The 12,338-nt window shown below is 46.3% G+C and overlaps 1 protein-coding gene across 2 annotated transcripts in view; it reads right to left on the bottom strand.

Moving 5' to 3' along the window:
- SVIL (supervillin) overlaps positions 1–3,232 on the bottom strand; it is a 152,423-nt gene extending 149,191 nt beyond the window's left edge. For both annotated transcript variants that reach the window (XM_082449492.1, XM_082449506.1), the window contains exon 1: positions 2,667–3,232. The gene's annotated coding sequence lies outside the window, so the exon portion shown is untranslated. The remainder of the gene's footprint in view (positions 1–2,666) is intronic.
- Between the last annotated feature and the right edge of the window lie 9,106 nt (positions 3,233–12,338).

A 12,338-nucleotide genomic window follows, 5' to 3' on the forward strand; every position in this document is an offset into this window, starting at 1 on the left:
AAGCACATATACAGAAACCCCAGCAGGCTTGTAATAGGAGGACAAGTCTTTCTGCTTGCATTATTAGATATGGGAAAAAAACACAGAACTTATAACACAGAACACCCACTTCTGTCGTGAATAATATACAACAACAGCAAAAGTATTTTATGGAGCTCAGTTAAGTTTCTCGACATGAAGAATCCACAGGTCCTTTCAATGCATTCAACTCTCGCAACTCACATCTGTGGAACAGCCATTGGGCAGTGGGCACGGGCTAGATCCTGGGGCGGCACGGGGGCTGGGACCCAGGTGCCTTGTTGGGCACCCCTACCGAGGAAGGGAGCCCCAGGACACGGTGCCAGGGCCCTGTGGGCTAAAGCACAGGCTAAAGTCAAGGTCCTGGAACCCAGAGGCAGAAGGTCAGAGGAGGCGTCCCGGAAAATCTCATTTAAGATCACTTCCCTGGCAAGCAAGGGAAGGCAGAACATTTCAGGGAGGCGGGGGGGCAGCAAAAATAGTGGCATGAAAGACCCTGAGGGGGAGGCTGAGAAGCTGGGCTTTAGCCTTTAATCAGTGGGAAACTATGCACGGTTTGGCTTTTGCTCCGATCTTGGTTTAGCAAGGTCATTCTGAGGATGGACCACGCGGCGGAGAACTGGGGCAAAAGGATCCATTAAGGGCGATGCAATCATCCAGGTAAGTGGTGATGGATGGAAACTAATGGTGATGGATGGAAACTAAATTTTTGGTGGTGACCATGCTATAGAGTATACGGAAGTTGAAATATATTGTACACATGAAACACAAAACAGGAGGCTCAGGAGGAGGTGGGGGGCAAAAGCGTCCTTTCAGAGACAGACTTAGCCCCCTTGGCGACCTGTAGGGAGGGGGACAAAGGGGCTTCTGGTTCAGAGCTATAAAACAATGAAGCTTGGAACTGCAGGAAAGCTCCAGATCGGGGAATTCTCCTGGTCACAGTGAGGCCCTGAGATCAGTGTGTTAATACAAAACAGCGAGTATCCTAAAAGCCCAGGCCGCCCTGGAGTGAGAAGATGACTTCCTTTGTACACCAGCAATGAAGAGACGCCTCTGGTGGTCCCTCCCCAAAGCTCTGTGCAGCCTCTGACCCTGAACGCTACAGCTCTCCGGACATCCTTGCAAAAGCCCTCTTCTTTGGATGCAGTTTCTGAATTGTAAAATTTTAAATGACCTCAGGTGTTGCCAAAGATGTTCATGCTGAATTGAAGTTCAAAATCTTGCAGTGGTGTGGTTACCAAGAAACAGGACGTCCCCCAGTACAAGCAAGGGTCTCTGTGTATGTGTTGAGTGCAAGCAATGTAAGCTGGGTGCTTTGACCGAATTTTGCCTGGAACTGTGTGCTCGGGGCACTAGAGCTAGCATTTCCCTGGGAGATGACAAGCACTGTCCCGGGCCCGACAGGAGGAAACAAGAGGAGCAAACGGCCTCTCTCTGCCCATCTGTGTCACCTTCTCAGGGAGAGACAAGGATGATCTCTCCTGGCAGGACACCCCACCGCTTGGCTTCCCAAGAGTTCTCCTGGGCTGGTGAGAAGAGGCAACCCTATACGCCTAGTTTATTGCTGCTTCTCCCTGGGATCGAGGGAATCATTGATACCCTGCAGTTTTCCTCAGCCGGGGATACCACCAGCATTTTGGCCAGGGCCATGCCTTACCACAGGGGACTGTCCCACATTACAAGGCATTAATAATTTTAGCCACATCCCCCCAAACGCCAGCTGTAGTTACTATGAAAAACAGAATCACCCCAAGCATTTCCAAATGCCCCTAGGGTTGTGGCACTCTAGCTGGTTGAGAACCATGGCAGTATTCACCGATGAGGCTCATCTCTATAAATATTCTGTTTTTCTACCTGATAAAAATAATTACTGCCCCTACTGATCCATCTGATACAGTATGAAGAAACCATCTTTAAAATAAAGAAATAAAAAGAAAACAAAAACAAACAAACACAAGAAAAAAATAAAAGAAACCATGTTTTTTTCAGCACAAGCAAATCACCAAGCTAAATTATAAAGAGCTATCTCTAGGGCTTTACAAGAATGATATGACATTATTTTCTTGGAGAATTAAAAACTGAAATAGAGCCCCAAATCTAGAAACTAAAGTGAGATTAAAAAAAACCTAAATTCTGGAACATCAGAAGTTCTATAAATCAAGCTTAAAGAATCCGAGTACCAAGGTAAAGAACCCTAAAACAAAGATCATACAAAAGGACCACTGGTGATTTATGTTTCCCCGTGGATTAATAACAGGAGCGAAATAAAACTTGCCCTTCTGAACTTCAACCCCATACCTGTGATACAATGATTGAAGTACTTTGTATTGTGAATAATGCTTTTAATTCCAAGGCTTCAAGTGCTAACATTTAGACAGGAGTACCTTCTAGAGTCTATTGATGAAATTGTTAGTATCAACTTCTCTGTACCATAAAGTAAGTTCTTTTGTTTTTAAGAAAAAAACCCCAATCATTCCAAAACCGAAAAACATGCCGAAGGGTACTTAGAGGAGTATGCAATAACTAGCACATACTGGCAGGAACATTCCAGTGTTTGAAATCAACAAATCCTTAGGAAGCATGCTCAGACAGATGACACTTAAGAAAAAACAACTGCATTTAGATTTATAGGAAGGTTTTTCACTTACTTCAAATTTCTGTATAATCCTTGTTCCTCTAAGTTAAAGGGGAAAAAAAAAATCACACTGTAATTCCTTATTTTTCTAATTAAAAAATAAACAAAAGAAAACACGTTATATCCTCTAATTCGGCTTTGGCTGTCCTCAAGTATTTTCTCTGCGTCTCCTTTCAATGAATACTACTTTCAAATTCTAAACAAAAAGCAAAATATCAAAAGTTAGCCCAAGGAACACTGTACAAAACCAAATATCACAAAGCAAACAAGGCAACTGCATCTATCAGAAGTGATGATTCAGAAGAGGATAAATATAGAACGGTGCTTTCCAAATGGCGTTTGGGTGGCAAATGCAGTAAACAGGTGAAGGCTACATCCCAAAAGTTTCTCTGAAAAAAGATCGCCAAAATATTATCAACAAGTGTCTTCTTTTTGAAGCTGTCGGTCCCCTGGTGTCCCTGACAGTGAACTTCCGCAATCTGGCCTTGGTGTGGCCATCCATTCCTGGGTAAATCCAAGTAAAACCTGAGGACACTTCAGCCTCTGAGGACGCCGTCAGAAGCAGTGGAGCAGCTCCACATGGGACGGGCCTTTTATGGCCTGAACTGGAGAGCCTTGATCCCAGATCATCTACCAGAAATAGCTCCTGAAACTCAGAGGCGCCCACCAGCTGTTGCAACAGGCCTGGCCAGCAGCAATTTCAAATGCAATGAGAACTGTCACATTGTCTTTCAGCTCGTTTTATAGAGAAACTAAAAATGCAACAGCAATCTCCCGAACAGGCTACAACAATACGGAACTGAATGGGCAAACGTTTTTCTAATTCTAGTCTTTGGGGTATAAAAGAACACATAACCAGTGATAAAGCTCAGATACGGAATCTCAGAAAAGAAGTAACATACCTATACACGTATAAACAGTTTGCTATAAAGGCACATGTCTCTTTACAAGTTGTGTAGACATCTGTGGGTTTCTTCCCACTTCCAATAAGAGAATTTCCAATAGAAAATGAGTCATCGGAAGACAGAACTGCGCTGGAAGTAATTTCTCTAAAACAACACAAAGGTTTTGCCTTAAAACCAAAGACCGTGCTCTGAATGGATGGGTCTGTCTTCAGATGGATCTCAGGCTGCTCAATTCACTCAAAGACCAGAAGAAACTTAACTAATGGGCAGGGGGGGAAAAGGGACTATCAAGCACAACCACTTGTTAAAAGGCTATTTATGTTTTTTAGATATTCAAACTAATACTGCAACCCTGCTTACAAGACTCCTTATACCCGAGGGTGTCCTTGTCGTTGGGAGGAATAACAGAACGTCTTGATCATACTGTCTTCAACATAAAGCACAAAGCTCAGAACTCCGGGCAGGGCCAAAGCTCTGCACTGCCCCCAGGGGCAGGTCCCTGGCCGTTAGTTCTCAGAACACCAGCTGCTTCGGTCAGCAGAGGCCTCCCGAGCAGGATCTGAATTCCCATCATTAATTAACCCTGCAGGACAACGCCTCTTTCTACAAAGACGGTCCTGTGGCCAGGTGAAAGACGGCACATACCCCGGGCAGCCTTAATGATTAAACACCGGCTTCGTGATTGTTTTGTTCAAGGGTTAAAGACAATTTGTCTAGTGTAAATGGTGCTGCAATGAACACTGGGGTGCACGTGTCTTTTTGAATTATGGTTTTCTCAGGGTACATGCCCAGTAGTGGGATTGCTGGGTCATATGGTAGCTCTATTTTTAGTTTTTTAAGGAATCTCCACACTGTTCTCCATAGTGGCTGCACCAACTTACATTCCCACCAACAGAGTAGGAGGGTTCCCTTTTCTCCACGCCCTCTCCAGCATTTGCTGTTTGTAGATTTTCTGATGATGCCCATTCTAACTGGTGTGAGGTGAATGGTCACTGCAGCACTATTTACAATAGCCAGGTCCTGGAAGCAACCTAAATGCCCGTCGACAGACGCATGGATAAAGAAGATGTGGCACATATATACAATGGAATATCACTCAGCCATATAAAGGAACGAAATTGGGTCATTTGTAGAGACGTGGATGAATCTAGAGACTGTCATACAGAGTGAAGGAAGTCAGACAGAGAAAAACAAATATCACATATTAACGCATATATGTGGAACCTAGAAAAATGGTTACAGATGAACCGGTCTGCAGGGCAGAAATTGAGACACAGATGTAGAGAACAAACGTATGGAGACCAAGGGGGGAAAGTAGCAGGGGGGATGGCGGTGTGATGAATTGGGAGATTGGGATTGACGTGTACACACTGATGTGTATAAAATGGATGACTACTAAGAACCTGCTGTATAAAAAATAAATAAAATAAAATTCAAAAAAAAAATTAAATAAAATTAAAAAAAAAAAAGACAATTTGTCCAAGCCACATTTTCTACTCACCTCAAGCAGACAAGCAAAACTTCACAGTCACTTCCTAATCTCTGTCCTGGCCCTCACCTTATTTTCCCTTTGACCAATTTTGCTTTCTACTCCTTTTTGATTTTATTTGATCTTGTTTTATATATTTATATAAGCTGCTTTAAATTCTTCCTGGAGCAAGCAGGGTAAAAAAAAATAAAAACTTAGGTGAAACAGTTGACTATCTGGGTCTTTCTTTTAAGAAAAGATAACACTGTTACTGCAACAATGCAGGGTTTTTTGTTTTTTTCCTAAAAAAGATTCAGTCCCACAAAAGAAACATCTAACTTTTGGACGCCTCTGAGGTTACTGGTCCCTGCAGCATCAAATTGGCCCAGCTTAATGCACTGGAGTCTAGTAGAATAATTCTCCTAGGCTGCTTCTTTCATACTTGCTTCTTGTCTTTGTTCAAAGTCCAGTTAATTCTACCTGTGCAATCTGTTTAAATACTTTCCTCCATTTTTCTTTTTTTCTTTTTGTTATATCCTGAAATCAGGAAACTCTTGTCATACACACTTCTTCCCAAAAATTTGACAGTAATCAGAACTGATATGCATGAGAGTAGATTTAATGATATACCCATGAAGAAAATGGAACATCACATTTTATAAATTAAGAACTAGACTTAGACCTCTCCAAGATATTTGATGAGTAACTATTTCTCATTTGCTATTATTTAATACTAGTAGTATAATAACCATATGGTAGTCTACCATTCTTTCTAGTGACTTCATTGTATCAGCTTCAGTATGACTTTTAATCTGGCTTTTGTGGGCTAATCTAGAAACCATGACTACTTATGATATTGATCTCAAGAGAAACTACATTCTATGGTACCTGTTTTATAATAATGACAATGAACATGTGGAAACCAAAATTAAAACACAATGTTTTTTACAATCATGACAAAAAAACCGTTAGACATAAACTTAACTAAACATATACAGGATCTGTATGCTGAAAATTATAAAAGGCTGATAAAAGACATTCAAGGAGACCTAAATAAACAAATACACATACACTGTGTTCATGGGTTGGAACAGTCAACATAGTAAAGATGTCAATTCTCCCCAAAATGATCTATAGATTTAATGCAGTTTCTATCAACATGCCCAGAAGGATTTCTGGTAGATAAAGACAAGCTTATTCTAAAATTTATAGGAAGAGGCGCAGGGCTTAGAATAGCTAGAACAATCTTGAAAAAGAAGAATAAAGTGAGAGTAATCAACGTATCCCACGTTAAGGCTTACTATAAAGCTATAATAATGGAATAGAATAGAGAACCCTGAAATATACCACACAAATATACCCAACAGATTTTTGACATAAGGAGCCATTTCAACAAACGGTGCTGGAGCAGATGCACAGACATAGACAAAACAAAAAACAAAAAACAACCCAAACAAAACAAAACAAAAAACCCAAAAACCCTTAGATCTAATCCTGACAACTTATACAAAAATTAACCAAAGTGAATCACAAAATTAAGTGTAAAATATAGAACTATGATACTTTTAGGGAAAAAAATAGGAGAAAATCTTCAGGACCTAGACAAAGTTCTGGGACTTGACCCCAAAAGCACAACCCATAAAAAATGACAAAGTAGACTCATCAAAATGCAGAACTTCTGCTTTGCAAAAGACCATGTTAAGAGAATGAAAAGATATGCTAGGGAGTGGGAGAGAATATTTGCAAGTTACATATCTGAAAAAGGACAACTACACAGAACATAGGAAGAGCTCCCAAAATTCAACAGCAAAAAAACCCCAAACAGTCCAATTAGAAAATAGGCAAAAGATATGAAGAGACATTTCCTCAAAGAAGATGAAGGATAGGTGGCAAATAAGCACATGAAAAGATGTTCAAGGGGCTTTCCTGGTGGCGCAGTGGTTGAGAATCTGCCTGCCAATGCAGGGGACACGGGTTCGAGCCCTGGTCTGGGAGGATCCCACATGCCGCGGAGCAACTAGGCCCGTGCGCCACAACTACTGAGCCTGCGCGTCTGGAGCCTGCGCTCCGCAACAAGAGAGGCCGCGATAGTGAGAGGCCCGCGCACCGCGATGAAGAGTGGCCCCCACTTGCCGCAACTAGAGAAAGCCCTCGCACAGAAACGAAGACCCAACACAGCCAAAAATAAAAATAAATAAAATAAAAAAAAAAAAAAGCCAATATCCTGGTGATGATGTCGTTTTATAGTTCTGCCAGATGTTACCATTGGGGGAAAATGGGTAAAAGGTACACAGGTTCCCTCTGTAGCAAGTCTTACAACCGCATTTGAATCTATAATTATCTCAAAATTAAAAGTCTAAACACTAAAAAAAAATCTACCTCAAGTGAAACTTCCAAATGCAACCCATCTGTAACTGGGTTACTTACCATAATTGTCCTTTGAGTAAATCTATGTAGATTTGCCTGTCATCAACGCCATCTTACGAAATCCGAATTGGAAATGTTTCTTTTCCCCTACAAGAAGGGAAGTCATGGCCCCGAAGTAAAATATTTGATACAGAGTAAGAAACAGAAAGCACTGCTTTCCAATTAAACATGTTTATTTGGCAGGTTGTCTGGGTACTGAAAAGAGCATCTCTGACGCCAGAGCCAATCAAAGAACAGCATCCCTCCCCTTCATTTTCCGCAGTTCAATCCACCGCCAAACATGATGGACACTTGAGAAACAGTAAGAAAACAACTCTACAGAAAGGGAGGAGACCGGGTCATCTCAAGATTTCATCCTACTACAAATACAGCAAACAGGTTTTTCAACTCTAGAGTTCTACAGTGTTGGAGGTGTCATTCTTGAAAATAAAAGGACAAGATCAAAGTTGGGCCTTCCAAGTGCTGGGGCAGGTCGTCTGAGGGTGCTTCAGTATCCTCTGTCCTCTCAGATGCTATAACATGAAACTTAGATCCGAACATCCTGAACTGGCCCTCCTGGGGGTCCAACTGACTCACGCTGGCCTTTCGTGTTAGAAAGGATCAGATCTGGGGAAGGCCACGGCAGACACGAGATGAAGCTTCTCTTCGGTTCACTGAAGGCGGGGAGCCCAAGCCCAGGAATATCCACGCTCCCGCCCCTCTCACCTCCGCCCCCAAGTTCCTCCAGCCCCCCTCTGCCTCCAAGCCCGTGCCCACCTTCTTTCTCTCTCCCCCTCACTCATCATCCATGACCGCTGTCCCCCCGCTGCCCCAGAACCCACGCGCTCCCGCATCAGGTTTACAATTGGATTCCAGCTCCCTCCGCATCCCAGGACCTGCTCCCCCACCACGGACCCCGCCGGTGGACTTGGCCTCTGGCCGTTGGCGTCCGACACTCCCTGGCCGTTTGCACCGGCACGAGGTCTCCACCCCTCCCAGAGCGAGTTCTGCCGCGATCCTGCTGGCTCGTGGTGACGCTCGCTCCTGTTCCCCTGGCTGCGCTGGGCCCTCACCTCGCAGCCGTGACCACATCTCGCTGCCCGGGGTCCTCCCCGCCTGCCCTCCGCATCCCTGCTCTCAAGGGCCTCTGGCCAGGACTGCTGCAGGGCCAACACGGCTCTTCCCTCCTCCACCGACACCTCCCCACCTCCATCCTGCCCCCGCCTGCCAGGCGCGTCTCATCCGCCCGGGCTCGGCTGCAGCGCTCCCGGGGGAAGCCCCCAGCAGCCGTGCCCGCGGGTCTCAGCGCCCCGCCCCCCCCCCCCCCCCCCCGTCCCTTCTCACTGACGGAGGCTCACGTGACAAGCTTTGCAAGTGCTGTTCTTGAGCAGCAAATGTAAGCACGTTCCTGTAAAAGAGCCACTTTCACCCTCTCGTGTGTAGACACTCATCAGGAGAGGGGAAAAGGGACCAGGTTACCAATAAATACTTGGGCAACTGCATTTGCCCCAGCGATGATCTCACACGGACCGAGATCTGTGGTGACGGACTTCTATGGACGTATGGCTGAGAGTGGTGTGACGATTAGAAAGGGTTTTCACGTCTTGCTTTATTGCTAACCTCACATTTGGATACACCCAGGAGGCTGGGACACGTGTGGGCATCAGGTGGCATCCGTGTGCTGGTGACAAACAGAGGGTGAGAGCGGCCGGCCTGGTGGGTAAAGTCCAAAGTCCCTACTACCTCTGTGACCTGGCCCCTTCCCACCTCTTCAGCCACATGGCCCACCGTCCCTCCCCCAGTAGGTGACCATGAGAAACCACACTGACCAGGGCTGCTGGGTCCAGGCTGGTCTCAGAACGCCTTCCCTCCCTTGTCACTTGGAAAACCCCTCATCATCCTTTCCCGATGAGCCCTTCCTGACATGGTCTGTGATTTCCAACCTCTAGACTGTTCGTGTCCACAGAGCAGGGGCTCCATCTGTCTCTGAAGCCACAGAACCCAGCAGGGTCCGCCACTCCACACACGCAATAAATGTCTGGGACACGCCCTCAGATCTCTTTTTCCCATTTTAATTCAGCGACTGTTACATGCGCCTCTTTCTTCCAGGTGTGACTAATCAACTCTTAATTTCCCTCTGAGGTTAGAAAGTGACAAGAGTGACAAAGGGGCTCCTCAGTTTATAAGCAGAAAGTGAAGTAGGTGGAGCCACTCACATGCTTTTGGGCAGAAGCCTCACTTTCCAGCTTTCCCTCTGTGAAGCCCCTACTTCCGAAGGAAGGAGGATGTCAGTGCATCGCCCAGAACGGTCAGTGCAGGGAGAGCAAGACAACAGAGCTCTCTGCCGAACTGCAAAGCGCTCCCGCCTCCTGCAAGGTTGTGCTTTCTGCAAGGCAATGACCTTGAGCAATCAAGAGACCTATTGGTTTAAGCCGCTCATCTCCAGGGCATGAAAACACTAAGCACCGGGATCTGAATTCTGTCCTCATTTCTGCTAGGATGGCACCAGACTTGGAATCCTTTTCTTTTTCTCCATAAACTTGGGAACCGGACTCGGAATCATTTTCTTTTTCTTTTTCTCCATAAACTTGGGATTTTGACATCTGCGAGTGAAGACCAGAACATACCTGATCGTCTCCTAACACCTACACTAATACACCCCTGTGAGTCTGAGCTTGGGCTGCCTGCACCATGGACGAATACATGTTACCGCTGGGTAGACTTAAAGAAAGCAAAAGGGGGGATATTATCGTTGGTTAACAATATTTTTCAACCAATAAATCACCCTCCCCGAGACAGCCTAAATCAATCAATCAATCAATGTCTCTCTGTCTCTCTGTCTGTCTCTCCCTCTCAAAGCTTAGGGGGAACTTCAGTGGTTTGGATGACAGTATTTCGAGCTCCAAGGTCACGTGTAGGTCACTGGCTTGAACACCAGATGTGCAAGCCAACTCTTCTCTCCCAGGCTGCTGCTGCAAGAGCGATGGGTGGAGAAGAACACTCAGCACGAACAGAACTGCTGGCCTCGTGGTCCAGATGAAGCGTGGGTTTGCCAGGGAGGGAGCTTGGCCCGTGCTACGAGTCCTGGCTGCAGGGAGGGGATACAGCCTCTCACAGGGCTGGGCCAGCATTGCATTCCTGGACACCACGCTGAGTCTTGAGAGTAACGGGAGAGGTACAAAGTGTGACATGCTCCATTTAGGCTGCTCTGGACCTAAAAGTATGGGATTGCTGTGAATTCATCGCATGGCAGAAACGCAGAGGTGGCTTCTCAAGTGGGAACACGGGCTTGGAGGGCTCCGGCCGGTGGAGGGAGGCACTCGGACACGGGAGCAGACCCAGACGCTTGATCCTTTCCACGAGGGGTTGACATCACAAAGCTTAGCACCAAAAGTGGTTCCCTTGGCTGACCCCAAACACCAAGAGGGGACCGAGAGCCCTGACTCCTGCGTGAAAACACAAAGCTCCTGCGGTCCTCCTGGGGCGCTGTGTAAAGGTGCCTCTCTGTGCGCCGAGATGCACGAAGAAGGAGAGCCAGGAGCAAACTCCAGACCTCAGACGTACGCTGGGGACGGGAAGGACGGGGGTGCTTTCTCTGCAGCCACCGTCCCCGCGCGGCCTTGGGTGGGAGCACAGTGCGTGCAACCTCCCCATCGATGGGCTTCCGTTATCACGCTCGTTCCCTCCTCTTTTCCGCCAGAACCACAATTCTAAGTGATGGCTGCACACTTGGGCCAACCCACAAGAGCCTAATAATCCTGTGATAAAGTGGGACCACAGTACCAATAATTCTCTAAAACCGAACCACTACGCGCTGTAGCTTCAAATGTGTCTGCGGCCCCCACTGCGGATCCTGAACGCCAGCTCCCTGGCAGCACACGGGGTGACTTCCTCCCCTGAGGCTGAGGCAGAGACTCTTGTTTTGGGGGTCGGGGCTACAAAGCTGAGAAGGAGGGCACCGTCTGGACAGGTAAGCGTGGGAGAACGGGGTGAGAAGGGGGCGTCCACGGTGCAGGCAGCACGGGGGTGGAGGGCTGAGCTCAGGAGGGGGAGGAACCGCTGGGGCAGACAGATGATGCTAAAAGCTGAAAAGTTTCAAGACAAGAAAAGAAAGGAAAGATATGGGGAATCCGTTGATTAGGTTCTGAAACACTGACTTCATTTTCTGATAATTCTCATTTCACGGCTCCAGGTGAAAACTTGGTCTCAGTCCAGAGACCAAAAAACTGCTGCTCTAGGTTGACTCCCATGGTCCCATTTGGTTCTAAAAACCTGAGATTCTGTGATTCTGAGGCCAAGCACTGTGTCACAGTCACCAAAGAAAAATGGAGAAAATTAAGAGAAAGAAAAGAAGGGTGCAATACGGATGATGGAAAGGGGTCCAAGGAGAGAGAAAGTGTGTGAACGCCGGGCCTTCCGGAGTGAGAAGTACTAATGAGACAGCAGGGCAGGAAATAAAAACACAGGATCACCCCTCAGCTCCCCCAAACAGAGACTCAGTCTAGAGCGGATGACGCCTTCAAAGGCCCTGAAGTTATCTGCTGGACTTGTTATGCAGCGTGGACTCCTTATTAGCATGTATGGGGAATTCCCTTCAGAGGCTCTACTGCAAACATCTGGTAACCTCATCAGCGGGATGGAGAGCGTGCCCTGCATCAGAGCGAAGAGAGGAAATATATCCGCAAATACATCCTCAAAGGACGACACTTTTTTAGGAGTCCTTCCAGGTTCTCCTAAGTCCTTGGCTCGGCTTTATCCCGCTTACATTCCCACCCCAGCGCCCTGAGAACGTGAATTCCAAGAGGACAGAGATTTTTGTCTGTTTTGTAGACGGTTGTTAATTTCCAGTGCCCACAACAGTGCCTAAGACATAGTAAATGTTCAATAAATGTTCCCTGGAGGAAAG

Source organism: Balaenoptera physalus, assembly GCF_965194825.1.
Source record: "Balaenoptera physalus genome assembly, chromosome: 2".
Lineage (NCBI taxonomy): Eukaryota > Metazoa > Chordata > Mammalia > Artiodactyla > Balaenopteridae > Balaenoptera > Balaenoptera physalus.